This window comes from Phacochoerus africanus, chromosome 13 (assembly GCF_016906955.1).
Source record: "Phacochoerus africanus isolate WHEZ1 chromosome 13, ROS_Pafr_v1, whole genome shotgun sequence".
Lineage (NCBI taxonomy): Eukaryota > Metazoa > Chordata > Mammalia > Artiodactyla > Suidae > Phacochoerus > Phacochoerus africanus.
Window position 1 is genome coordinate 38,152,404 of NC_062556.1, and position 26,932 is coordinate 38,179,335.

The window sequence follows — 26,932 nt, forward strand, 5'->3', positions numbered from 1 at the left end:
AGAAGTTCTTAACATATTTGAAAGGAAAAACCCAGAGAATTATATCTGAAAACATCCTTAGTAAATCTTAGAATAGATTACAAATGTGGACTGAGATTGAGAAACATATTATAAATATATTCTTGTATATTTACATAATAAATACCTTTATATAGATGGTATTTTGATGCTATCCAAACATTTATGGAAAAGTGCATTTTAAAAAAGTACTGAATGAGACAGGTAGCAATATGAATTTAGTTAACAAATTACTCATATCCTTTCTGAGAAAAAAATACTTAAAAATAACATTAATATTCACTCATTATATAAACCAGAAAAGGAGACAATGTTGATGAAGTGATCATAATTATTAGTCATGAAATGGTCAGAATGATATAGCCCAAAAGTAGTTTATATCACCGATAAAGACACCACAAGGCAAAAGCGATACTATTAGCAAAGCAAGATATTAATCCTATACAGTCTCCAGAAAGGAACTCAAAGAAACGGTATTAAAAATTAGCTGAAGGAGTTCCTATTGTGGCTTAGTGAAAATGAACCTGAGTAGTATCCACTCAGTGGGTTAAGTATCCTATATTGCTGCAAGCTGTGGTATAAGTCACAGATATTTCTTGGATCTGGTGTTGCTATGACTGTGATGTAGGCTGGCATTTTTAGCTTTGATCTGACCCTTAGCCCAGGAACTTCCACATGATGCATCTGTGGCCTAGAAAAAAAAAAGGAAAAGAAAGAAAAAAAATTTACTGAAACACTAGATCAAGACCAGTAAAACTCATAATAAAAAAGATACTATATAGTGTTTATATGTTAATATCTTTAAATTGTTTTCAATGTGATATCCTCCAAAATTTACTTAATATCTACATACTTATAAAATTTTAGTCAGAAAAATACCTTATTTACTAGCAATAAATTATTGAAAATGCACAAAATAATTACTTTAATATGCATCAAATGTTTGCTTTGTAATGCCTCTTCTGAATCATTAAAAATAATGTCTAATCTACAGTAACATTCAAAGATTTCTATTCATCAAAAATTTTCCACTATGATAAACATATTTGCTTTAGAGCAGTTTAACCAGCCTTGAGGAGACATGATTTACAAAATCTTTTTTATTTTTGTCTTTTTGTTGTTGTTGTTATTGTTGTTGTTGCTATTTCTTGGGCCGCTCCCGCGGCATATGGAGGTTCCCAGGCTAGGGGTTGAATCGGAGCTGTAGCCACCGGCCTACGCCAGAGCCACAGCAACGTACAAAATCATTTTTATTAGACATACAAGTAAAATTTAATATCTTTAGAATACAAGTAATGTTGGTGAGATTTTAGGACATGAATAATTAATCTTTCCTTTACCCTCAGTTTAGAATGAAGTGAAATGTAAGACATATAGGAGACCCACAAATAGGCATCAAGATGTCAGATTTTAACGAATAAATAGAAATGTGGCTTTAGAGCTGTTGCTCAAATGTTGATACTGGCTGGATAATGAAAACATATTTTAAAGAAAACACTCTTACCCACTTTTCTACTCCATCTGCTAGTTGTCTTTTAATAGCTTGACTCCATTTAATCAAGTGGTCTAGACCAATATGGAGCAATCTTAGAAAGTTGTATAGCCAAAAGAAAGCCACATTTCCAAAAACTCATCTCAGTCGTTACCAAGAGAGATAATAGGAGAAAAAGAATCTCCCAGAGCTGGGTGCCAGTGTCCAGAGAAGAATGAAAGAAGGGACACTTTCCAGAGGGCAGAATCTGGGGTTAATGAAAGGATCTACCGCATCCCTGGATCAAAGAACAATAATGGTCCCCAGTGGGATTCAGAAATTGCTATGGATCAACGACTGTGAAGTTTTTTCACTTTTTTTTCCTTTCAGAATAGAAGCATTCATTACAGTTATCTCATCCTTGTTTCACCCCTGAATATGTGGTGTATGGTGGGCAGTAACTTGATAGAGTCACGTCTGACTTGATGTAGCGATTTCTATGCATCACCAGAGATTCTGGACTTCTGAAATGAATGCAATGATGGGATGGAATCTCCATGTGGGTGAGATGAATATTTTCTTTCATGTAATAAGGAAGAAAAGGGTTTTTTGATCATCAGAATTGTTGCTACTTCTAGCAAGTGGATCATGGGCAAAAGTGACAAATGTCATTTCTGTGCTGGAGTAATAAAAATACCCTGCATAACGTTCCATGTTCTCTCTTCTTTTCCTGAAGTGACCTGAAACACTAATGTTGGGATTATGGATGAAAAAAATAGGGACACATAATATTCTTTACCTGATATATCTATGCATCACGTATATAATGCTGTAGTAATTTCAATCAAATTAAACTTATACATATAAATATATAGACCAATGGAAAATACCTGCAAATTGAGTGATTCACTTTTCTTTGCAGAGTTGAGAATCAGAAGATGTATGAGAGAAGTCATGCTATCTGGGAGCAAGAAGTCAGAGAGAAGAAAGTTTTCCCACAAAACAAGCCTGGAAGGAATGAGTATTACATCCATACTGATTGGGGTGTTAGCTTTACAAAGATATTTATTACTTACTTACAAAATATTTTAAAATATTTAAGTGAAGTGTGTTTACATGTTTTTTGGTTTTGCTTTGTTTTTTTTGGGTTTTTTTGTCTTGTTTGCTATTTCTTGGGCCGCTCCCCCGGCATATGGAGGTTCCCAGGCTAGGTGTCGAATTGGAGCTGTAACCACCGGCCTACACCAGAGCCACAGCAACGTGGGATCCGAGCCGCGTCTGCAATCTACACCACAGTTCACGGCAACGCCAGATCTTTAACCCACTGAACAAGGGCAGGGACCGAACCCGCAACCTCATGGTTCCTAGTTGGATTCGTTAACCACTGCGCCACGACGGGAACTCCCTGTTTACATGTTTTAGACATAAAATAAATAGGTATGTGTCTATAATTCTCCTCCAAACTATGCTAATTTTTAAAGGTTACATGGGACACAATTAATAATTATGCCAGAACAACAAATGTAAACTAGGACTCTTCTGGGAAAAGTAAGACATATGATCACCCTCCCTAGAAGCTTTATTTCAAAGCCCTAAAAAATCCCTCTGTCTCTTTCTCCTTTCTTCCTCCTCCTGAAAAACAAAACCAAATAAAACCAAATTTAAAAAAAAATTCCTTTCTTCCCTTAAAATACATTTGGTTAAATATGGACTTTCACATCACTCTGGGAGTTTAGCCTTAAGAATGCAAATCCTCTTGGGTAACACACTTATTACTGTATATGTGCGCATAGCAGGATATAGTGGAAGGTGATCACTGGTGACAAAAAACAGTAGGAGGTGAGAGTGAGGCTGTGATGATTTCCAGAGTAAAACAAAGGATAATAAGTAAAGACTGCATGTACCAAAACCAAACTTCACTTACTTTAGTCTTGCAAAGAGCTAGCAATGTCTGAATATATAGTTTCTAAAAGTGAATTATCATTAACCTTGAGAGAAATTTCATGGTGCATGTTTTATTGTTCTCATTTTATTTTTAATTCCAGACTGAGATCTACTGTGAAGCAACTTTTCTTTCTCCTTCAATAATTACCTGAAATCCAAACTTCTACATGAAGTTTTCAGTGATTAAGTCATTTAAAGAAATTAAATAGTCTTGAGCAATAATCAGTCAGAGCAGTTATCCATTTTAGATGAGTCATCTGAATAATAAATGCTTTAAAAAATCCTCTTCAATGGCACTTTTAGCCTAAATTTTTTCTATAATTGCCTTAATTCCTCAACACAATTACTAAATGTCCACGCACTTCTTTTACAATTTTACTACCCAAATCACTTGCTCTTGCTCATCAGCTTTGCAAATTAATAGTATGTTAAATGCACCAGGGTAGCTTACTTGAAAGGAATGCTAAAGTGAATTTTTGTAAGCGGCTAATAAATGTGCTTTAAAAGACATTTAATAAGTTTTTGTATTCTTATTCTAGAGTAAACCTGTATTTCTTTCTAAACTGCATTCTTCTCATGACATTTAAATTCATTAATGCCAACAACATTATTAATAAAGATGAGAATAACTACTCATTCATTTAGTCTCAAATATGAGGCAGGTGCCATGCTAGGCAGTTTATGTACATTGTCTCATAGTAATACTTTTTTTATTTTTTATTAAAGTATAGTTGATCTACAATGTTGTGCCAATTACTGCTATACAGCAAAATGACTCATCATACACATACATGCATGCTTATTTTAATAGCATTTTCCTCCACAGTCTATCCTGGAGATTGGATATATTTCTCTGAGCTATGCAGTTGGACCTTGTTATTTATCCATCATAAATGTAATAGTTTATGTCTACCAACCCCAAACTCTCAGTGCATCCCACTCCCTCCCCTCTCCTCTTGGCAACCATCATATTTATTCTTAAAATAGGTTGTAAGCCATATTTATCCCTGTTTTAATCTTTGTACCTTATGCGACCAAGTCAGGCATCTCCTAGATGAATATGCTTTTATGTATTTTCTTTCAAAATTTATGACTTATATAACCAGCAAATTCTATGGATTCAGGGAACATGCCCATGTCTAATATTTATATGTATTACATTTCAGGAAATTTTCTTAATCACAAATGTCAAAATTTCAGGAAAATACTTTCTATGCAAAAAATGATTAAAACAACTTAAAGTAAAAGCACTACCTCAAAATAAAGTTGTTTTTGTTGAAATTTGATAATCACTATTTTGTGACTTGACTTTTTATATATGCCTCGATGCTTGCATTTCCTCATCTACAAAAGCATGATATTATAACTCAATTTTCCTTTCACTCCATGTAGGTAAAAACTCTAACTAGAAAATTAAGCACAAATTTGTAAATGAACAGGATAATTTGATGTCAGATACTAAAATTGACCAGCAACCATTATTTCACACTTTAATTTCTTGCTAATAGCACCCTCATTGTGTTCTGTAACATTGTGAACTGTTGCAAGGGATGAGCCTTGACGGACTATAAACCAGTTTTAGCAAATGGTTTTCTTTTGATAGATCTTTACTTTCCTAATCTCCCTTGTCACTTGGAATGGCTATGGGATTCACATCTGGCCAGTTATATGTTCTCATGTGGAAATAACCTTGATACAAGGGTAGCCTTCTCAAAATCTACAGACAGACCATCCTTGAATAGGTTTACCTATGTTTTACAAACTATAGACTTATTCATTTAAGATCATTAAATATTCTCAAAAACATATGCACACTTCAAATATAAGGGAAACTTTGATAGCATAAAAGGAAATTTTTTTAACTGATAAAACCAAGCCTCATGTTTTCTATCTGCTCACCTTCTTTCAGTTTAGGATGCTGTTATAAAGCCATGGCTCTGGGAGTTGTGAGAGCATGCCACTTCTATTATGTCGAAAAGCCAACATACTGGAGGACAAGTTGTAGGTTGAAAAAAAAGATATTCTGTTATTCATGTTTTTGAGCTGTTGAATGAAACCTGGAAGTGCTTGCTTTTGCTTTTTTTTGTGATGTAAACAACATGTATCCTCATTATCTAAGACACCATTAGGTTTTCTTTGATTTCATTCAGACACATCAAACTGATTCCAAGGGCTACAATCACCTTGCACACAAAAATTCTCCATCAGGGAATCATAGGTATATCTAATAGTGTTTTTTTGTTGTTGTTTGTTTTTTTTTTAATTACTCAATGAATTTTATTACATTTATAGTTGTACAACAATTAACACAACTCAATTTTATAGCATTTCCATCCCAAACCCCCTACTTATCCCAACCTGTCTCATTTGGAAACCATAAGTTTTTCAAAGTCTGTGCATCAGTTATCAGTTCTGCAAAGAAGTTTATTGTATCCTTTTTTGAAATTCCACATGTGATAGCATATGATGTTGGCATCTCACTGTCTAACTTCACTTAGCACAATAATCTCTAGGTGTATCCATGTTGCTGCAAATGCCGTTATTTCCTACATTTTAATGGCTGAGTAATATTCCATTGTGTATATGTACCACATCTTCTTGATCCACTCCTCTGTCCATGGACATTTAGGTTGTTTCCATGTCTTGGCTGTTGTATATAGTGCCGCAATGAATATTGGAACACATATATCTTTTCGAGTCATGGTTTTCTCTGGATAGATGCCCAGGAAGTGGATTGCTGGATCAAATGGTAATTCTATGTTTAGTTTTCTGAGGAATCTCCATACTGTTTTCCACAGTGGTTGCACCAATTTATATTCCTACCAAGTGTGTAAGAGGGTTCCCTTTTCTCCATACCCTCTCCAGCATTTATTGTTTGTAGACTTTTTTTTTTTTTTTTTTTTGTCCTTTAGGGCCACACCCATGGCTTATGGAGGTTCCCAGGCTAGGGTCTAATCGGAGCTGTAGCCACTGGCCTATGCTACAGCCACAGCCACAGCAACATGGGATCCGAGCCATATCTGCAACCTACACCACAGTTCACGGCCAACGCCAAATCCTTAACCCAATGAGCAAGGCCAGGGATAGAACCCACATCCTCACGCATACTAGTCAAGTTCACTAACCACTGAGCCACCACGGGAACTCCTAGTTGAGTTCACTAACCACTGAGCCACCACGGGAACTCCCTGTTTGTAGACTTCTTGATGATGGCCATTCTGGCCGGTGTAATGTGGTACCTCATAGTAGTTTTGATTTTCATTTCTCTAATAATTAGGGATGTTGAGCATCTTTTCATGTGTTTTTGGGACATCTGTATGTCTTCTTCGGAGAACTGTCTATTAGATTTTCTGCCCATTTTTTGATAGCTTTTTTTTTTTTTTTTTTGGTATTGAGCTAGAGGAAGTGTTTGGCCTGTTTTCCTCTAAGAGTTTTATAGTATCTGGTCTTATATTTAGGTCTTTAATCCATTTTGAGTTTATTTCTGTGTATGGTATTAGGAAGCATTCTACTTTCATTCTTTTACATGTGGCTGTCCAGTGATTATAATCCCTTTTGAAACATCTTTATTGTGATATAATTAACAAACCATAAATTTTAAACTGAATTATTCATCTTTTAATTTTTGAGTTGTAAAACTTCTTTATATATTCTGTGCCCAAGTTCCTTATAATTTGCAAATATTTTCTCCCATTCTTTTATCTGTCTTTTCTTTTCTTTTTTTTTTTTTTTTAGGGCTATCTAATAGTGTTTAGAGTTAAAAAAAAAAAAGCAAGCTAGGTCTGAGGAAAAAATGCAGAGGTATTTTTTAAGATGTGCCAAAGTTGTCAACATACATAAAGTTTTTAGAATAATCCAGCTTATTCTTTCTAAACAAGTTTAAAAAAAAAAAAGGAAATGTGCTTTGTTTTTTGGTTTGTGTGTCCTCCATATCATGGTAAAACTATCCCCATTATTTTTTGTTATACATATGCATGAGCTATATATATATATACAATGAAAAAAAGACGTAACCTCTCTAATCTGTTTCTTGAAGGTCAAAAGATATAAATATAGATGTAGATATATACATATATATAATATGTTTATTTCATTTCTTATGTTTCTACATCCACACCTATATCTATATCAATTAATATATATTTCATTTATTATGTGTATATATATTTAAGAACACCATATATGTATATATAATACACATATATACATATACACACACACACACACTTATTCTTGGATAATATATTACTCAAAAGAACACATGTGTTCAGAGATAGATATTGATGTAGATATAGATGTACAGGCACACACATATGTATCTACATATTTTTTTTTTAATGGCAAGCTAACACTATACTAATTTTTTTATTTCACATTTGTGTGTCTGCTTGTTTTATTAATGAAATATATAATCAAAGTACTGTTAACTTACCTGAAGAAAATATGCCTTATTTCCCTTTACCCTAAACATAATAATAATACTGTGTAATACCTAAGATATAACATTGGAATCATGACAGCTCCTCCCACAAACATGTAGCTGTAACAGTAAGATGTCATCATTAGTGAAACTAAATGTGTTTTTCCAAAAGCTCAACTGTTCCCTCTATTTCTCTTTCATTTTGAAAATTGAGCCAAAAATCATAAAGCAATAGTAGAGTAGAATATAGAGACTTTAAATCTAACTGTTTAGTGATATCAGATGTACATGGATACAGTTTTTAAATGCTATGTTAGAAGTGAATGCAATGATAAAGTGAAAAGGAAATTAAATAAAGGGCAGTAACTTACATGAGAAAAATGTGCTCTAAGGAACGGAGGAGACATTAGTCTATAGCTGAGTTATAGATCAAGTAATGGGCCATCATCAAAAAGTCTACAAGCAATAAGTGCTAGAGAGGGTGTGGAGAAATAGGAACCCTGTGACACTGTTGGTGGAATTGCAAATAGGTGCAACCACTGTGGAAAACAGTATGGAGATTCCTCAGAAAACTAAACATAGAACTACCATTTGATCCAAACATCCCACTCCCGGGCATCTACCCAGAGAAGCCATGACTTGAAAAGACATGTGTACTCCAATGTTCATTGCAGCACTATTTGCAATAGCTAAGACATGGAAACAACCTAAATATCCATCGACAGAGGAGTAGATAAAGAAGATGTGGTACATATACACCATGGAATATTACTCAGCCATTAGAAGGTATGAAATAATGGCATTTTTAGCAACATGGATGGACTGAGAAATTATCATGCTAAGTGAAATCAGTCAAACAATGAGACACCAACATCAAATGCTATCACTTACATGTGGAATCTGAAAAAAGGACAGACTGAACTTCTTTGCAGAACAGATATTGACTCATAGACTTTGAAAAACTTATGGTTTCCAAAGGAGACAGGTTGGGGGGTGGGAGATGCACTGGGGATTTGAGATGGGAATGCTATAAAATTGGGTTGTGATGATCATTGCACAACTACAAATGTAATAAATTCATTGAGTAATAAAAAAGAAAAAAAGAAATATATTTACATTTATTTTATATACTTTTAAAACATTTTAAATGTTTGCTTTGTGGATTATAATATCTATCATTTATCACTGTCTGCTTAGAATTGATATTTTATTATTTTAAATGTACAATAATTGATTGCTTTTGTTACACTTATATCTTAGTATTTTCTTAAGTCTACTTAAGAAAATAAATTTAAATAAATTTTTAAAATTTTTTGTTGTTAGAGTGAAAAATAACATTTCTTTTTGTATAGTGAAAAAAAAGAATATGAATGTGATTCAATTATGACAATAATTAAACAACTAATTAAACATGAAAACATGGTGCCTTTTTTTGCGTTTGGTTTCCAAACAACCCTTCCTTTCTTCTTTCTGTAAGAGACACTTTTCAAACAACAGTTAACAGTCCAAAGCAGACACCTGGCCCCTACTAGTAGACCAGTAGTGATCCACTTCATGATGAGAAGGATCAATGTAGAAGCGACTAAAATGGCTCTGCAGCCACATTTTCCAGCTTCACCCCCCTGCTTCTGATACTTACCAGCTGTGTGACTTTTTTAAGCAAGTGAATTTCTCTGTAGCTCCTTTTGTTCAACTGGGAAGTTTTAGTGAGCTAGTAAACAATAGGTATGGGATACTACTCTTTTAAATAAGGGTTCAGTATATATTAATGACAAAAATAAATAAAACAAAATTTCTCACTTATCTCCTTGAAACCAAAATGGCATCTGAAATTATTTAAAAACAAAAATAGAGATTACTTCTGTTTCTGGAAAAATGGAGAAAACTATTTTTTTTCATATTCTTCCTGCTAAATACAACTAACCCCCCTAGATATTATAGGTAAAACACACAAAAGAAGACTCTAAAAGGTAGAGAAGAAAGCAGACCAGCTAAGGACCTTGACATCTAAGAAATATTACAATAATGAGTCCTCAGGATTTTCTTCTTGCCTCAATTACTCTGGACCAAACAATGGAGAAACTCGTAATCTAGAAATGCCAATGGAAAACAACAACTATTCCATTTAACCAAGAGACATGAAAGGAATAGCCTGGGAGGATGGAAAACTTTCTGACAATACTCTGCTGCAGCCAACACTACAGGAAAAAAAAAAATTGTCTTTATTCTCATGCACACCAGGAAAATCCTAGTGGGAATCTTAGAAATCCATGCTGGAGAGGCTATAAGGAAGTACCCCAACACATCTACCAGGGCAACATAAAAGTGCCTGAGTAGAGAGGAGTGAAAATTTCCTCCTCTCCAAATAGTAACAAGCCCCTCCTTACCACCCAAAATGTGGATAGAGATCACAGGGAAAGTTTAAACCTCTACCTCTACTCATCTGTAATGAGACAACCCTCCCAAACCTGCCAGATACAGTGTCAGAGGAGGGAAATTAGAGGGAATTTTCAGCATCACCCCAAACTAATCATACTATACCCCTCCCATGGCATCCGTGGTGGTCATAAGGGGAGCAGTAAAGAGGCCCTCTTACCCCTCACAGCCTGAAGACCCAGGGGCACCAGGAAACCTATGTATTTCATACTGTTAAAGCAAATAATTATTTTAAAAGTTCAAATCTGGGAGTTCCTGCTGTGGCACAGTGAGTTAATGATCCCACTTGTCTCTGTGGAGGTGTCAGTTGGATCCCGGGACTGATACAATGGTTAAGAATATGACTTTGCTGCAGCTACGGCATAGGTCACAGCTCTGGCTCAGATTAAATTGCTGGCCCAGGAACTTCCATATGCCATGGGGGCAGCCAACAAAGGAAAAGAAAAAGCGCAAATGTATTAGCTAAGAGAAACATCAAGTGTTATTAGAGGTATTCTTTCTATTCATCAGGGTTTCTCATCTCTTCCTTTAATTCAGTGAGATTCCTAATTATCTTTCCAATAAATCTACTTTTTTAAAAAAGATGTGCTTAGTTTCTGTTGCTTGCCATTAGAAAATTTTAATTTACATAGGTAGGAAGTGTGCATAAATTATTTAATAGACTTCGTCATTGTTTTTTTAATATTTGTGAGAGGAAAAAGATAATTTGTTCTCTTTTAGTACATAGCAACTTGCATACTCCATACCTATTTCAATTTTGAAATGCTCTCTCATAATATGAATACTAGAATGCTCTTTATTTCCTAGATCCACTTACAGTTATTTTTTTTTCTCATACAATCTACAATCACATACACAAGATGTAAAAGGCAAAAAGTTTTGAACCTTCACAGATATCAGCATTTGAGGCAGGGACATTTAGCTCTCTTAAGGCAGGGGTTCCTAACTATTTTTGTGCCATTGATCTCCTTGGTCAATGCTAATATTAGGTGATGCTAATACTATTGTAGTTTACATTCAAAACAATGAAAAACTAAAACTCAGTTAGAGAACAGGGAAAATATTTCAAGTTCAAGAAATTATGGAAAACCAATGAAACAGGATTCACTGTCAACTTCCTAGAGATGTCCCTAGGTGCAAAGATGTAGGTATAGACATTATGGATTGGATGAGACAGTTCAAAGGGATGCCAGATTCCACACTTGCCTAACAAGAACAATCTTTGTGTGGTTGGACACTTATCCTAGGCGTATTATCCTATGGATTGTTAAAATTCTAATGTACCCCTATAAATTCTGTATACTACCTAATATTTTTTTTTATTTATCCTGAAGGAATTCTGTTCTTTTCAACTAACAACAATGACCAATACAGTAACTAGTTAAAGACCACTATCTTGAGGATAGTGGTCTCTCAAAAGGATATAAATTTTCTTCACATCCCACTTATGCAACTCTACATTTTCACGACCCAAAGTCTTACCTTGCTACATATTAGAATTATCCATAAAGATTTAAAACATGACCAATAAAGTAACTAGTTAAAAGAAATGAGAATCTAAAATGTTTTTTCTAACATAGAATTTGAAGGCAATGGGTATCTGCTTAACCTTATTTGAAGAAAAACTCATAATCTCTAGCATGCAATGGTGAAATATTATTTAAATTATTTAGCATGGGTACTTGGCATAAAATGCCTATTAAAAGCAAAATGTTGAGTGGTTATCACAACAGACATTTTTCAAAGACTGATATGAGGTAGGTGCTTCTAAATTTCATGGAGAACTCAAAGAAAATTATTCACTTAATTACATAATAAAAACATGGTAAAAAAAAAACACTGGGTTTCTTTTATGATAACAGATTTCATTCATGTAGTTTAATATCAGATGTAGAGTCTGAACTTGAGTGGTACTGAAATATACTATAAGATATATTCACATCATGTCCAGAGTTTTTAATATGAAAATTCGGACACTTTTTTTGAGTAGTAAGGAATTAAGCAATGCACTGGAGACATTAAGTTGCCTCTGAACACAAAAAAATAAACAAATTTGCAACATTTTCCTTCTCAGTAGAAACCATTCTTCTTCCAATATTGAATTATTCTCTACTGAAAACTCTGTAATGACCACTCTTGAGGATAGTGGTCTCTCAAAAGGATATAAATTGTCTTCACATCCCACTTTTACAACTCTACATTTTCTCCAGACCCAAAGTCTTACCTTGCTCCATATTAGAATTATCCATAAAGATTTAAAATATGCTGCTGTCTTGCCCAATCAAACCAGATTTTCTGAGTGCAGGGCCCAGGTATTTGTCTCTTTTAAATGTTCCCCAGAAGAATTTTACTTATCTACTCACCAAAAATTTTATATGCAGAATATATAATATACATTGTACACACACACACATATACACACACATTTTTCTTATATATGTATCATCTGTATTCAGCTGCCCAAAAAGCCAAACCAACCAACATGGAAGAAGATATAAAACACTTTAGAGCCAGAATAAGAAGTATATACTTTGCTTTCAGCCACATTGCAGAACCAGTGACAGGTTCCATCTTAAGTCCATGTAAATATAGAAATGTAGATATCAGGTGTTCCCAGAAAGAAAAACATTGATAGGATCTAAATAGTATGTGCTTCTGAGAGTAATCTTGGAAAATACATGATACAAGAGAAAACTGAATATTAGATCACATCATTCTATACAATAAGGCTCTCAATTCAATATCAAATTTCATGAGGTCTGGTTCTCCAACATATTTATGGCACCTTTCTCTTTAGATTTTTCTCATTCCTTATAACACCAACAGCCACATCCAAAACTCATGTAATCATATTTTTGCATATTATTTTAACTCATTTTTACTTAAAGGTTGCCCACTTATACCCTATTCTCACAACTATTCCTTTGTTAAATAAATAGACTCTTAATATTTTTCTGAGACAAAAGAAAAAAAAAAATTCTATCCTTCTAAGCCAAGCCTTCAAAATGTAGTCTTTAAAGGCTACATTTTTTTTTTCTGTCTTAGAATCTTACAAAACCCCTATACCTTCTTTCCATAAAGCAAAAATTTTGCTTCTTTTCATAAAGCAAAATTTGACATCAGTATTTAAAGATGGACTGCCAAATGAGATACACTGTTGCTAGAAAGACAAACTCATCGTAGTGTGTTTTTTGTTCAGAGATGCTGTGTGAATTATGGGAATTGATATATGTAAATGCCAAGCCACAAAACATGTGCTCAATAGTTTGTTTCCTCTTCTTTCTTCCCTTCCTCTCTTCTCTTAGAGCCTTTCTTATTGGTTTCCCAACATGCATTTCTTTTGTCGATTTCTTCAATCTCAAATTTATTACCTTCTCTTGGATATGGGGTCTTGATAAAAGGAGTCTGGAGTTCTAAGAACACTGCATATAAGTGAGTAAGCTTTAGGAAGAGACTTTTCCCAAACCTGCTCTATTTTAGGGAAAGATAACTACTTAAAAAAATCTATTCCATATAACTTCTCATTACACACATTTGTATCTCTGACTTACCTCATTGTTGTTATTTTTCCTAACGTGATAGCAGGAACAACAAATATACTCCCAATCTGTTTTATTTTGTGGAATGAGATAATTTCCTTAGATTAATATAGTACACAGGTGAGCAGCCTAATTGCTTTTTATCAATCCTCTACACTGTCAAGAAACAAAGGGTTAGTCTATAATTTAAGATTTTTCTCTATTGCATATATATATTTAATTAATTTATTTTTTCTTCTTAGGACCACATCTGCAGTATATTGAAGTTTACTGGTTAGGGGTTGAATTGAAGCTGCAGTTGCAGGCCTACACCACAGCCATGGCAACACTGGATTTGAGCCACATCTGCTCCCTATGCTGCAGCTTGTGGCAATGCCGGATCCTTAACCAACTGAGGAAGGCCAGAGGTGGAACCTAAATCTTCGTGGACACTATGTCAGGTTCTTAACCTGCTGAGCCACATGGGAACTCCTCTAATATATTTTTTAAATAGCTCCTTCAAATTAAGACTTAAATATCCTTTTATTGAATGTGTCCCCAGCAATTTATGGAATAGTGGCTGGAAATGATTATAAATGCCTTTATTTCTATCTATCCCATATTTGTTTAATAAATATTTGTAAAAAAGTAAAATATTGCTAAGTATTACTATAAAGAAAATTGATAGGAGTTCCCGTCGTGGCGCAGTGGTTAACGAACCCAACTAGGAACCATGAGGTTGCGGGTTCGGTCCCTGCCCTTGCTCAGTGGGTTAAAGATCTGGCGTTGCTGTGAGCTGTGGTGTAGGTTGCAGACGCAGCTCGGATACTGCGTTGCTGTGGCTCTGGCGTAGGCCGGTGGCTACAGCTCCAATTCGACCCCTAGCCTGGGAACCTCCATATGCTGTGGGAACGGCCCAAGAAATAGCAAAAAGACAAAAAAAAAAAAAAGAAGAAAAAAGAAAATTGATAGAGGTTGATAGTAGTGGCCATAAAAGTCTATAAAATGCTGCTTGTATCTACTTGTTATAGAAATTCCCTCAAACCTCTCTGAAGGACAGCTGAAATTGTTTACATTTGTTATAGGAGTTTCCCTTTAACAAAACCTTTCCTTTTCCTTAGCTTCACAAATATTCCTACTCTTTTCTTGAGAGACAAACCCCATTTCTATTCAAAAACTAGCAAGCCCATAATAAGCCTGCCTATCCATGCTAAATTTCTACACCAATTAAAAAAATCAAATATACACTGAAAACAAGAAAGGGAAAGCTACTGTCTCATAACCTATGCATAATCCTTCAAATATAGGCAAATAGATAAAGTTATTTAAAGAAGAAATCCATAGCTCAAAATGTGAACCATAGTATATACTTTTATTAGTAAGGAACCATGGAAAACAGAAAAGACAGAAGCAATGCAATGGCAGACAAAGGTGTTATTTGTTTGATTACCCCCACAGAGGCAAACAGGACATTTTTCCCTGGTGCACCTGTGTCAGGCAATAGCCATAGAGGCAGATACCTACAGACAAAAGCATAGGATTTAGGAATAGAGTTGGAGTGACAGGGCATGCCCAAGGCAGTGGCTATACCCTGGAAGAAATGGAAGACCTTCTAAAGTATTAAACTTGCTGCATCTCCCATCCTCCTTCATTCTCCTGAAAAACACATCAAACTAAAGCTGTAGCACCTGCTGCAAGATCTTTACCCACAAGCAGGCTGTGTAAAGGATGCTATAGACAATAATACGGAAATGTTAGATAGGAAAATAAGTACGCTTGATAGCCAGCACTGATAAACTCAACCAACACAAGAACTAACACTTGAGGAATCAAAATTAATAGAGCAAGCAGAAAAGATGATTTCCTCTAATTACGTACTTAGAGGAATTAATGACTTTGGGTAATGTTCTAGTTATAGAAGAAAAACCCCAGAACAGGACTCGGAAATGCTAGTATATACAATCAAGTGTATGATAAATTTAACTAATCGCCCATCCAGGTGATTAAATAGAAAAGAGTTAAAAATAATTTGGACAGGCAAGTGAAGTATAAATTCTTAATTTACATAAAAATGCACAAACTATATTTATTTAAATATATATTTACCATACATATGTTTGTAAATATATATAAATATATTATTTATAATAAATGTGTTGGCAAGAATAAAACTTAAGGACCTTTTTGTTACAACATATTAAGACATTTTCTCAGGAGATAAATAGTTTTCTAAGTTCAACATTTTTCAGTTTTTTCCAAATTATAGACATATGGACAGCCCAAGAGGGAGTCAGTGTTTAGAGTAAGATCCTCTCTACAGACCATTGTCATCATGCATTAAGAGGAGCCCTCATCCTAGTGCTGGAGCCAACCCATTTGCTTAGTACAATGCCCTCTTTCCACATCTGTCTACATCTCCATTAGCAAAAGTCAAGTCAAAGCTTGGATCTCTTCCTTATCCTGGTAAGACCCATTCCCAATTCAGCATTCTTTTCTTACTCCCTTCATCTCTTTCTACAGTTTTTTTTTTTTTTTAATGGGCTAAAGCCATCTTTTTCTTACTTGTCCATGATAATCACACAAGCAGCCCAAGACCCTCATATCATCCTTCAATCTCAAACTCAGCAGTTTGATGATTTCCTTGAATTTCAGTCATTTACCAACTGGTTACTCCCTCTATTCTTTGAAGACTTCAGCTCCAGGCTTACTGCCATGATCTCCAACACTATTCTTATTGTAATGTTTGATGATTTTAATATCCACATATATACTCCTTTTGATATGTTGGTGCCTTGATTTCCTGACCTTCCCTTTTTCAGTTATTCTGTCTCCATTCTATTTTAGCCATTCCTTTCTGTGATCCTACCTACACCATCATACCATAATTTCATCGCCTTTTAATTACAACTTAAACTATTTAACTCTTCTATGTATAACTTCTATGAATCACTTTATTACAGCAGAACTTATAACAACATTGCAAATCAACTATAAGTTTCAACAAAACTTTAAAAAATGAAATAAAATAATTAGCTCTCTTATCCCCATTTCTTATCTTTCTAGCTTGCTTCCACTAACACTCCAACATCAACAAGATCAAGTTTTTCAACCCACTTTCCATCTTTTCTTTTTTAAGGCCCATACCCATGGCCTACGGAGGTTCCCAAGATAGGGGTCTAGGGGTTGAACTGGAGCTGTAGCCATGGGCCTATGCCAAAAGCCACAGCAATATCAGATCTGAGATGCCTCTGCTACCTACACCACAGCTCAAGGCAATGCCAGATCCTTAACCCAATGAGTGAGGCCAGGGATCAAACCTGAGTCCTCACAGATACTAGTTAGATTCATTTCTGCTGAGCCATGACAAGAACTCCTCAACACACTTTCAATCAATTTATGTAACTTACTCATGATCCCTCACTCTCCACATGCTCTCTTCCTACCCTATGCAACATAAGTTCTACGGTAAATATTTTTAGCCTTTAGAATCTACTCTATTTCCTCTCTCTGTTTTTGCCACACTATTTTGGTCAAACCACAACCCTGACTAAATCCATCTTTCTCCCTACTCCATGTTGAATGTGATTGAGGAAAACTCACTTTGTTAACTGGTCTCACTGTATATGTAGTATGTTCTTAGTTCCTTCTAATAGTCATACTGTATTACCCAAGTCCAATTTCATGCCTACCCTCTTATACAACTATTTCAGTCTTTCTTCTCTCCTCAATTTCCAATGTCTTTCACTTTTACTTTCAATCAATACTTATTTTGAACAGTGTCATGCTTCTCTGAAAAACATTCTGATCTCTTTTTGGTTTTTATTTGCTTGTTTGGCTTCAAGAGTGTTTTCATCTCAGACAAATAGCACCTGGAACTTTTAGTCAGAGGCTGTCTTAGGCCAATGGATCCTGTTTTGTGAGAATAGTACTTGGAATTTTCCATCCCTTGGAAACATGTAAACAGTAATGATGTCTATCATTGTATAAAAGTCCAGTTCACTTGCCTTTGGTCAGGACGACACTTAAGTATAATTTAGTTCTCAGATTCCCCTACAAGATCTAAATATTTACTGTTCTTGAAAATGACTTATTTTGTTGACTTCCTCTCCTTCTTTGTCCTCCCCCACCCCTTCTCTTAATGGTCTCTATTGGGAGTACCATCTTAAATTGCTTGCACAAAAAAACCCCACCTCCGGTCTCCTGGAAAGAAAAAAAAAAGAATTACCTAAAACAATATATTTGCATCTTGACTGAGAAAATTGAATAAATCAGAAGAATTCTACAAATTATGATTTCATCTACTCATCTGTCTATCCCATATCCTAGGTTTTTTCTTGTTACAATAGGATTATCATGCATTCAATTCATACACTAATTCTTATCTCATTACTTTCTCAGGAATATTGATTTAGCAAATTTATGCTTCTCCCCCACATCAGCAGTTTTTCCCTCTCAGATGCACCATTTCATCAATATCTGTAGTTGTATGAATGATACTTCCTAGAAATATATGTCTGTAACCTGGTATCCAGACCTTGTGAATGTTACTTTATTTGGAAATAGAGTCTGTGCAGACCTGAGTTAAGGACCTTGAGATGAGATCTCCGTGGATTATCCAGTTGTGCCCTAAATCTGATGACATGTATCCCAAAAAGAGACTATAGAGAAGATGGAGACACAGGAATGGGAAGAGAAAAATGTGACCAAGGAAATAGAGACTGGAGTGACACAGCCTGGAAAACTGAGGACTGCCTGAAGCCACCAAAATTGGAAGAGGCAAAGAAAGATTCTCCCCATAACATCTAGAGGTGGTATGGTCCTGCTGAGATATTAATTTTAGACCTCTGTTCTCCAGAACCATGAGGAGATACTTTTCTATTGTTTTAGGCCATCCAGTTTGTGGTAATTTGCTTTCAGTAGCCAAATAAAATGATAATAACTCTCTCATCTTAAAATAATACAAAAATGAATCTTATCTCAACCCATTTCCCTTCCAGTTACCATCCCTTTTTTTTTTCTTTTACCATGAATATCCTTGAAATAACTGTGTCTCCTTCTTGTTTCCAACTTCTTTCTTCTCCTTTTCTCATTGTACCATTCCAATCAGATTTTTTCTTTTTTCTGCATCACTACAAATAAAATGCTCTAACTGAAATTACCAAAGACCTAAACTAATAGATTCTAAATCCAATTTTCATTTCTCAGTCCTTATCTTACTTGAAGTACAGGCAGCCTTTGACACACGGGATCACTCTCTCCCCCTTAAATCATTTCTCCACTTAACTTCCAGGGTACCTCACTCACTAGTTTTCCATTAACCCTATTTTGGCTGCTTACTTTCTATCTCCCCAAATTCTATCATTCGGATTTCTCAAAAACTTGCTCTTTGAATTTCATCTTAAATACTTAATTAAACACCTTGGGTAATTCATCCAATCATAGGGTTTTATGATTGGTAAATTCATAATTTTGATTTCTTTTCTATCCCCCTACTATGCCTTTCAAATCCATACATTCAAGTATCTGCTTATTATCTGTACTTAATGTGAAATCATTTTGCCAATGTAACATATCCAACTGAGCACTAACATTTCCTTACTCCTTCTCCCACAATATTTATATTTTAATCACTGAAAATTTTATTTTTCTAGTTATGTAGGCCAAAATATTTGAGTTATTTTTGGCTCATGTTTCACTTGTTCCTCTAACCCATCAGGAAATCCACTAGTGCCTCTTCAATATCAATTCAAGATTAGACCACTTTGACACCACAACTGCCAATACCCTGAGCCAAGCCGACAATTTCTCTTATGTGGATTAATGAAATAACCTAATTTGTCTCTCCTCTTCTGCATTTTTCAGTTTCCTCTCAACATAGCAGTCATTGTAATCACATTAAATGATAAGCCAGCTGAGGTTTTGTCCCTGCTTAAAAACATTCAATATCAAATTAATAAATGTCAACAAATATTTGGCTAAGTACCTATAGAATATAAAAGTGTGTCAACTAATCATCTGCATCTAAACTCAGTACCTGTAAAGTAGAAATATATATAATATGAGATATAAGGGGAAATATTTAAAAACATCAAACAATTGAAACTTAGTTTGGTTTGATATTGTGAATAATTTTGGAAAAGACTCTTCCTTAATTACATATCCTCCATTGGCTTCAGTTTCCTCATTTGCCCATTGATTTTGACCTATTAGCCCACTAAAGTCCCACCAGCTGTAATGAGTTTAATGGATGGTCCAACATACCAGTTACCTTCCTTAGAAGTTCTGAATCTCAGCACCATTATTTCCAAGTTCCAGAAGAGCTCTGATGGGGCTGCAGTGTTCTCAGATTTTGACCTGAAAGTCACGCAAGTCTCTGTTTAAAATGCAGACTCCAAAGCTTCTCTGCCAGATATTTTGATTTTGTTAATCTCGAATTGAGCCCAAGAATTGCACTTTAAGCAAATTTTGCAGGTCATTTTGATGCAGATGATCTATTTGAAATACACTGAATTAACTGTATTACTGTATTGTTGAAAGGCCACTGTATGACTGCATTATGCCCTTTGTTTTGGTGGAAAAAAAAAAAAGACAATCTAAACAAACTTGTAGGAGTTCCTGTTATGGTTCAGCACTTTTAAGAACCTGACTAGTATCCATAAGGATTTGGGTTCTATCCCTGGCCTTGTTCAGTGGGTTAAGGATCCAGTGTCACAACAAGCTTCAGTGTAGATATCAAATTAAGCTTGGATCTAGCACTGCTGTGGCTGTGGCATTGGCTGTTAGCTGCAGCTGCAATTTGACCCCTAGCCTGGGAACTTCCATATGCCATAGGTGTGGGCCTAAAAAGAAAACAACAACAACAACAACAACAACAAAACTTTTATTCAAGGAATTTTGAGTCTGTTAAATTTCTGTAGAAAAGGCTTTTCAGCTGAAGGGGTTAAAGAATTAAAGGGGTTTTCTCTCTAAATAAATTTTTCTTCACTTTTTAATTCTCAGTGAGGGGTTCTTCAAGCTAAAAGATACGCATCATAGGCTGAAATTTCTCAAATTAAACCTATTGCTCTAGTTGAGGACACAAAAATGAACAAACCAAAAAAAGCACCCCAAAGTATCCAATATCTTCCCATATCACTCAAAGGAAAAAAAAAAAGATTTCTTACAATGAACTTGAAATACCTACATAATTTGCCTGCTTTCATTACACTTGAACATGAGATCTCATCTCCTACTAGTGTTCCCCTCTTTACTCCTCTTAACCATAATGATGACTGTTTTATACTTTATCAAAAAAGCAAAGAATAATCACTAGACCTTTCTTTTTATTTTTCTTCTCTTATATTTTTAATCTTCCCTCTTCCTGAATTCTTCATCTCCAGACTAGTTATTTACAAAAAAAGAAAAAATGTTTTCCAATATAGAACTTTTCTGCCCTCCTTGTCTAAAATTTCCATTCTCCTTCCTACATTAATTTTCCTCCTTAGCACATATCAGTATCTAAAACTCCATATATTTTACTTTTTGAATATTGTATATTGTTTGTTCTCCCTCATATATTTTAAGATCTATGAGGTCAGTGATATCTGCCAGTTATTCTCAGTTTTGTATCCCCAGAATCTAGTGTTGGACTTTGAAGACCCTTCAGGGGGATAGAACTCAAAGCCTCCAGCCAAGACAAGAATTACCACACCCTTATCATTGACCCACCCATCTCATTGTAATGCCCCTCCCCCACCTTGAACAACCTGACCAATTCCTTCCTACCCCCTACCAATAAAAGTATGTGGTCCACTTCTTACCCTGCCCTTATAGGGGCCTTATGCACCTGCCTCAACCAACCAGCAACTGTATCCTAAGACCCCTCTTTCCCAAACCAATCAGCAGGTCAGCAGGTGTATTGCAAGACCTCTCCTCCCTCCCTTGGCTATAAAATTTAACACAACCACATGCCCTGGGTTGGCTCTGCCTAATTATCAGGATGTTGACCTGCTGCACCAGCAGCATCCCAATAAACTCTTCTTTGTCTTTACCTTGCAATGCTGGAAAATTATTTTTCTGACCCAGGTGCATAGACCATGACAGCTGGCACATAGAGAGGCATAAATAATATTTGTTGAATGACTAAATGAAATTATAAGAAAACATTAACCCTGAGAGGTGGAACACACAAACTAAAATATCAACACAAAAATACCTGATTTATACCTTATTTGTAATTTTTAATAATAATAAAAGATTTCTAGGTTACACAAATGATCAGAGCTCAAGTTTGGGTAATTTAACAAATATTTTGGGTTAAATACTTAATTTCATAAACTATTTAGATTCCGCTATTCATTTATAACAATCTACTTCTTTTTGAAATATGAAATAATTAATATTAATTCTGTATTAGAACACATAATGTTTAACATAGAGAATTGAAATAATCCTAAAAAAAGATTTTATTTTAATGTATTGCTTTTTTTTATTTCATACCCATGGCATATGGAAGCTTCTGAGCCAGTAATTGAATTTAAGCTGCAGCTGGACTTACAATGAAACTGCAGCAACACCAAGTACTTTAACCCACTGCTCTGGTTCAGGGATTGAAACCAAGTCTCCACAGTGACCCAAGCTGATGTGGTTGAATTCTTAACCTCCTGTGCCACAGCAGAAACTCCTGTCACTGCTCTTATGAACTGCCAAAATTATTATGATAAAAACTTCATGTAACTGTAAAATATTTCTCTATAAAGAAAAAGTAGAAACAGTGTACCACCATGCATGATTTTTACCTAAACTATACCTCAAAAATGAACTCAAAAGCATCCTGGACACTCATTATTTTTTAGTTTTAGTACAGATTCTTACATCTGAAACAACTTACTCTGGTGTTAATTGAGGTCTATTTCCAAGAGCTATGCCTGAATTGTTTTATCTAATAACAATTTATAGGAAAATATTTCATTAGCTATCACCAGGTTCTTATTATATAACTAATTCTAAAGAAGAAACACTGTAATATATCAGTAGAAAAAAAAAATCTCTCAATGCAAATATACCTTGATTCAAGTTGTATTCTTTCAGCAAGTAGTTATGAAACTTTGAAGGAGTCCATTAACCTCTTTTGGTTTCTTTGCCCTCATTTTTTAAGACAATTATTTTTAAAACATATGTCTTGATTAATTTTTTAGAAATGGTAGGCCTATTGAGAGAGACTAGGGAAAAAAGAAATATCTAAAGACAAATACAATTATCTGGAGAAAATATTCATTTTACAGGTTCAATACATTTATGGTAGAGGTAGTCACCCTTAATATTCTTTATTAATCACATATTTTTTCATTAAACAAATATTTAAAGGAAGCTTGGGTGCTTATCATGCAAAAGGCATTCAGCTAGGCCTTCAAAGTACAACAGTGAAAGAAATGGATATGACCAGTGCTTGGGATCCTTCAGTCTCTCAACAACATACAATTTGTTTTCCATTAAAAGAAAATGAAAGAAGGCAAAGAAAAAAGAAATTTAAAAAAAATGGAAGGAAGGAAGGAAGAAAAGAAGAAGAAAAGGAAAATATTCTCTATTTTTCCTCACTCTCTTGCAACTAGAATTTTCTTAGAAAAAGGAGAAAATGAGGCAGCCATTATTAAAGAGTCAAGGACTTGACTCTATGTAGAAATGAAACAGTTCCTTTTGGAAAACAATATTATCAGGGTCTCTGTACTACCTAGATCTGACTTCTCTTCCTGATTTTTCTTTAATAATTTTTAATATAACTTTCTTTTCAAATAGTTGTTCACTTACAGAAAATTATAAATATGGCACAATGCTGCATATACCCCTTAATTGGTTTCCCTGTTGTCAACATTTATATTAGTATAATACATTCCCCACAATTGGTGAGCAAGTACTGATTCTTTATATTAACTAAAGTCTGTATTTAATTCAAATTCCCTTAGTTTTAACCAAATATTTTTTTTTGTTCTCAGGATCCCATCGAGAATACAACATTGTATTTAATCTTCATGTTCATTAGGGCAACATAGAGGGGTTTCTGCTGTGGTGTGGAGGGTTAAGCCAGTTGCAGTGGCTTGGGTCATTACTGAAGCAAGGGTTTGATCCCCAGCCATGTGCAGTGGGTTAAAAGAGCCAGCATTGCCACTGCATTGTAGGTTGCAGCTGCAGCTTGGATTCAATGCCTGGCCGGGGAATTTATACATGCTATGGGTTGTGACCATAAAGACAAACAAAAAAGGCAACAAAGAGTAGGCCTGTTTTCGTTATAGAAAGGACTCAGAGTTCATTTCACATAATGACTCTTGCTGTCTTGCTAGCAGACATGCACGTGAGAACCTCAATGACCCTCAGTTTACTCACTTGTAAAATGGAGATAAAAGCATTTTTCTTCTATAGTTATTGTGAGGAATATATTTCTAAAAATCTTTAACTTATCTATACTCATTAAGTTGTGACCGCTATTATTCAATTAAAACAAAGCAGCTTTCTTCACTCTCTTTTATCTTTACTGTTGCTAAAAATAACAATGTAATTCTACAGTTCTTTTACTGTGTAATGAGGAAGAACGTGGTCTTAAAGCAGCATTTCCAATTCCAGATGCCTACGAAGACATGCAATTTAAATAGGTGGATCCGAAGTAAAAAATGATATCAAAAGGGATCGAGAATGTGTTAACTGGAAGGTGTGTGCCCACCAGAAAACTTTTCATATTGGAAAATTTTAAATGATAGTTTTACCAAACAAATAACATTTGGAGGATTAATCTGGCCCATTTGGTCTCATAAGTAGCTTAACATGTTGGAATTAGAATGTGAAACAAATAACTTTATTCCTCATAGCATTTTTTTTTAACACACAGAAAATATTTTCATGTGTTAGTATTTAGACTATATATTCTACAAAGATGTGCGGCCCTGGAGTTTGAAAAATAATTTCAGAAATCACACATCTAATGATTCTAAATCCATGTAATAACTTTTGGAAGAACTCTTGTTAGTAGGTGACTAATGTTGTTTTTTTTTTTTTTTTGCAATGGGAGTTAAAAACAAAAAAGAAAAAATAGGGAAACTATATAACTGTCACTTCATATACTTATTTGTATGCTTCTCTGAGTTCAGTCTTAATTCCAGACTAAAGAAAAAGCATGGAAATCAGTTGAAAGATATGTTTTCTCTAATGGGATGAGGAGATATAATGCCCATGCATCATTCAAATATCAAAAGTGAATTAGACAGTGGATTTTGAGTTTGATCTTTCTAATTTAGTTATACTTTTTAACACATGCTTACTTTTCTCTTCCTAAATCATATTGAGATCTACATAAAGTAAGAGTCTTCATTTCTACAAGTAACCTTTGAGTTTTACCGTTTTTTTTCTAAATTAAACAAGAGAAACACAAGGTGATTTTCACAATGGGAAATTATTTATTTAATACTTATCTATTTAAAGAGGGGCACAGTGGGATGAGAGATAGAAAAAGAGCAGAAAAAACCTAATATGAGAAAAAATGAAAAAGGAAATTCAAATGAAGTAGAGAAAATAGGGATACATAGATACATCATAAGGGGGTAAAGTACCTTAAAGCTGGGGAAAGGAGATATTTATGTCTCAATTTGTTTACAAATAGACCATCCTTGAGGAATGGCAGCAGACCATCTCCTTTTTTTAATTCTCCGCAGCCTCTGCTCTGCTCCATTTAGTGTGGTCACGAAAAATTATATTTACTCACCAACTAAGTAATCCAGTAGCCTTAAGTAGAGGTCTTCTCTCACTGAATTGCCTTAAGGTATGAATTAAAATGTAAACCTGTAAAATATCAATAAAGCTGACATAAAAGTTTTTGTTCCCAAAGATAGAAAGCAAAAAGAGCATGGCCTTAGGGTAATATACTATGCCTGAAGGCTAACCAAGCCTCCTGCCACACTTTATATTGGAGTGTTATTACATTTTGTCTATTAGAGGCATAGTGCCCTTGGGATTTTACAGGGTTTTGAACATAAATCCTTCAGCAGCTCAAATTTTAGTTGATGCAGAAGTATATACCATGGCTCTAATGCTCATGAGTGGGACAAAATACCCAATCATTTCTTGAGATGCCTAATGTGAGTGTCAAATTACCAGCCTCCACCAAGCAAAAGGGAGTGCTAATTAAAAGGGTAGGACATGTTCCAGTTGTTCTAATCAAAGAGAGCTTAATCCTTCCATAAGCTGGCTGGCTTTGTTGGAGGAAATTCTGAACAACCTTGTTACTTTTGATAACTGTAAGCCACTGACTCATGGCCCCTTGACAGCTAGCTGAGCATGTAATAACATTTCTCTGTATTTGGGGACTGGCTTAGCTGGCTTTATAATAGATTATTGTGGATGTTAAAGTGAAATGTTAGTCTTTCTTTAAAGCTCTGTATTCCCCAGTAATTAAGGTTATAAAAAGGGCACTGAGCACAATACAGTTTCAAGGTCGCCAAACACAGATATAACAGCCTTCAGTTTGTGTAAATAAGGTATTAACCATAGGTTTATTCTGCAATTGTGTCATGAGAAATAGGTTTTTCAAGAGTAGTTTGATGGAAAAATATTTTGAGGTGAATTTTAAATGTTTTTTTCCCCCTTTTAGTTCCAAAAAATTTAATGAATAGAAGCAGAAGCAAGTGGTATTACAGAAAGGCAGGAAAAAGGGGAAAAAAAAGCATACAATAAAAATAAGTTGAATGCTATCAGTTAAAGAGAAAAAACAGATACCAGAGCAGAGTGTCATCCAAAAGCATTTGAGGTTACTGGGTTTAACAAGAACCTTGGAGAAATCACAACCTTTGGCATGAAAATGTCTACAGAGACCACACAAACAAGGATTTCACTTTAACTTTCAAGCCAGTGACAGTTATTGGTTGTCTGTGCTTCCAATTCATTGTAAATGGAAAAAAAAGTTAAAGAAAAAGTTCACTCATGAGAGTTATTTAACAACTTATTTCAAAGGCAGAAGTTGATATAGTTTCATTCCACTTTGGAGTTTTGATATTCACTCACCATTTGAATCAGATGCTTGTCATTACAATGAGGAGAAATGTTACATCATGTGTTTCATAAAAAAAATGCTCTTTTGTGATGTTCAATTGCCATATAATTTAA